This window comes from Zeus faber, assembly GCF_960531495.2.
Source record: "Zeus faber genome assembly, chromosome: 6".
In the NCBI taxonomy this organism is placed as follows: Eukaryota; Metazoa; Chordata; class Actinopteri; order Zeiformes; family Zeidae; genus Zeus; species Zeus faber.
Window position 1 is genome coordinate 9,643,053 of NC_137201.1, and position 3,829 is coordinate 9,646,881.

The window sequence follows — 3,829 nt, forward strand, 5'->3', positions numbered from 1 at the left end:
AGAGAGCCTGGCCACACGCATCCATGCATTCAATAGTCTTAAATGTATACTTTTAGAGGTAATGTTCTGAGGACTAAACACATTATCAGCACGGCAGTGTTTATATAAACACACACACCCACACATACACACACTTGGCTATTATTTCTTACTGTGACATCAGCCAAGCCTCCTTCCGCAAAGCACTTGATGCCATCCAACGTAAAGATGGCTGTTTCACTGATAATGTCTTTATAGTTTTGAAGTCCGTATAGGTACGTCTTGTAGGTTTGCCATGGGTCATCTGACATGTTGTCTAGAACAAAAGGCAGAAATTAAAACCCAAGGCACGACATCGACAATCCAGATCGAGAGGCGAGGAGGAGTATTGACAGGCGAACAGGAGTAGTTGGGCTGGAGCTATTGAGACGGAGGAAGACTCGGCGGGGACTTAAAGACACAAAGAACGAAACGTTGAGAACGTGAAACATGTCAATGACCAGAAGCGAGAAACCCCCTAAAAGTTAGGAATCATGTAATTGCGCAATGTGGAAGCATTTGTCGGAGGCTGGAAAGCAATAAAGGGCCACCTCGAAGCTCGCGCCTTACCTGCTTGACGGAGGAGTGCTATATGACAGTTGAGGGCGAAGAGACAAAAAAGTCCAGAGCACTTTGGCCGGGAGCCCCCGTCACAGACGTTCTAGCGCTTCTTCTGCGTTGCTGTGCTCAAACTTGTTTGCCTTCGAGGCAAGCTTTGCATTCCTGACAAGCAGGAACAAATTGGGGAGTGGTTACAATTCATGAACACAACCAAGTCGCGAAGGAAAAGAAGACCAACTGTCAGCGATTCCCCCCATGGGCCGAGGCTTGGGCACGAACGTCTTGACGCCGCAGATGATTCGATGACCCGGAAGTCCACGCTGCCAGGCCGTCGGGTGTCGACCCTGTTAGAAGAATTTTAAACGTCTATGTTTTGCTGTGCTTTTCATATGAACTTTTGTACGACGTATGGGTCCTCGGCTGAGCTTTTAAATGCTCAGCAGAGCATCATGTTGTGTTGTTGCTTTGTAGCTCCTCCTCTTGTACAACCTTGGATCCTCTTGTACAAGATTAAATACTTTATTAACCGAAAGTATTGGTCTCTGATTTCCTCTGTAACCATTAGTCCGTCCACAAACAAAGTTTCCACAGCGCCCGTGGGAACAAGTGACATTGGCTGAATTGGAGAATTGTTGTTTTTTTTTCTTGGTTAGGTAAGGAGAGCGATGCACAATCCTTCCTTCTGCAGCGCGTCATACCCTCAAAGCGCAAGTGCCAAGCAGCTCAGCGATACCATTTCAAAGTATTTCACTTCCCGCTGTGGTTTTGGTAGCGTTGTGGAACAAAACACATAAACTCCTCTAGACACAAAACGTTGAAAAGAGGCTAGGTTGTTAAAAGACAAGTATTTGTGGTGGCAATTTAAAAAAACGCGTAAAGTACCGTGTATGGGGTAAGGAAAGCAGGACAGTAGCCCTTCCCTTCCTTCCTTTCCGTTGTTGACTTTAAAGTATTGAGGCGTGATAGGCAAGGGAGTATGTCTGTGCGGTTCACATAGAAGCATTCTGTTGCGATCGAAAACCGGTTTAAAAACACCGCCGCTGTCATCCGATACCCTATGCCGACTTGTGCTGAGAGTCAGCGACCAGTCTTATCTTGTGTAATGGGAACACGGAGGTTATCTCGGTGATCGTAGCCTCATGCGGCGCGCTGCAGCACGCACACACACGCACACAGCCCAGGCTGCACACACAGAATGAGAGCAACCTAACAGGTTTTTTGGCATTCATTGTTTGTGTGTGTGTGTGTGTGTGTGTGTGTGTGTCTGTGTTGCAATGTTTTTTTTTCCTAATGTTTCGCAAATTGGGATTTTTTGGATACAGGGGCGTCTATTGTGAAGACTTTGTTCAGAAGATACGTTGTTTCTGGTGAGGGGGAACTCAGGGTGACAACTCCTATTTTAATCATGTAGTTTATATATATATATATATATATATATATATATATATATATTTGTTTGTTTGTTTGTTTTTATATTTATATTTATATCTTTATATGTATATATTATTTTTTTTAAATTATTTTTCATTATATTATTTTTATTGAAAATATATAAATGATGTCATGTTAAGCTATATTATGTAATTAGGGGTCCAACCCGCTAAAAGTGTCTGGAACACGACAACTGCTGGAGCTAGGGAAACGATTCAGGTCTCGTCAGAACCGCGACATCACAGACCTCTTGTGGTTCAAGTTTCATCCATCTCGATCCACATTCGGAGCCGGAATAACTGAAAAACCGACGAAATTCGATGTAGCCATTCGTGCATCGCCGACACACCCACGTTTCGAAGACCTTCGGTCGGGCGCTGGAGCGAGATGAGTTTGCGGAGTAAGATGCTTTGTGACATCATCATCCAATTCGTTATAAATGAGCAGGTTGTGGTTCCGAACGTCCACTCGCGTCGTGCCAGGTGCGTGGTGTAGATACCACCCCTCTGTATTGGTTAGAGGTTACAAACTGCGCGCGTGTGTGTCTGTGCATCATATTACCTGTTGGATGTCAGCGGGGCTTTTTCGATTGATATTTTCTCTTTTGCTCTTTCTGTAAATAAAGGCATTCTGTTCGCATCTAACCCGGTGTTGCAGTAGATGCGGCGCCGTGTCCTTACTTTCTTTGCGGGATTCGAGGAAGTCATAACATACAAACTGTGCGAGTCCTTTGTTGCGTTTCACGTACTCGGAACGAATCGGAAAACTAGTACCGGGAAAATTAGAAATAATCACAGAAAGACGTAAACCCTTTTCGGGTTTCATGAAATCCTCACCCACCTGAAAGCTTGGACACAAAAAGAAAAATGTATCCACAGAAAGTCGCCACCACAACTGTATGAGTCCATGATGTGTTTCATGATATTGGAACTCATCGGAAAACTAGTACACGGAAAATTATAAATAATCACAGAAAGACATCAACGATTTTCGGGTGTTGTGGAATCGTAACCCATCTGAAAACTTGGACATGTAAAAATCCAATCCACAGAAAGGCGTCAACGGGTCTTCACGTCACTATGTCATGGATGCCTCACACGGCATCAGACAGTCACGCTTCTGTAACTATCTCTATTTCCGCAGACAACACGGTGAGTTATAACAATGAGAAGTTCTGGTTTATCGGCAAACATAGGCGATGGTTTTAAAGACATTTCATCAACATGCAGCTTCCTGCAGCTAAACGTAGCAGGCTTCAAGTGAAAAGGGAGAAGGCGTTAAATTGTGACGAGTCCTTCCGTAATAAGTCCAATTCCAAATTGATGTTAATGTCCAATAAATGTTGTCTGCATTACATTACAGGCAATTAATCCATTTAACTGTGTTCTTGAATGGCAGGTTGTCAGCCCAAGAAGCGAAATAAAGTACAAATTAGAAGTAACATGTAGTTGAAATGTTTGTGAAGTGTGAAAAAACCTATGAAACGCAAATTGAAAAAAGGCGGCAAAGCATTTGAAAAAGAACAAAAACAAGTATTGAAATTATATCTGTGAAAAAAGGTAATGTAGATGAAAAGCCTTTAAATAAAGGCTTTTAAAGTGTTATTGTGTATGTTAGTGTATTAAAAGGCTAATTTTGTCAGGATGATTCATAGTTTGGAGACTCCAGGAACAAGGAGTGTGTGGTTGTCAGTTTAACAGCAATACTTTAAAACAAGATCCAGTTTGTTTGCCACACCACTCATTTTGACACAAAATGACGAGACACTGTTTTGATTAAAGGAACTAATCTTTATCGGATATGAAAAAGTGTGGTAGAA

General features: G+C 42.6%; 1 long non-coding RNA gene across 2 annotated transcripts in view; it reads right to left on the reverse strand.

Moving 5' to 3' along the window:
• The window catches only part of LOC307231379, a 2,008-nt gene extending 1,051 nt beyond the window's left edge, over nt 1-957 (reverse strand). Inside the window, exons 1-3 of one of the 2 annotated variants that reach the window (XR_013844199.1) lie at nt 859-873; nt 589-741; nt 153-295 (exon numbers count right to left, since the gene is read on the reverse strand). This is a non-coding gene — a long non-coding RNA (uncharacterized lncRNA). Of the gene's footprint in view, nt 1-152; nt 296-588 lie in introns of both variants that reach the window. The other variant, XR_013844198.1, reaches the window with a different exon arrangement.
• Nucleotides 958-3,829: the final 2,872 nt, after the last annotated feature.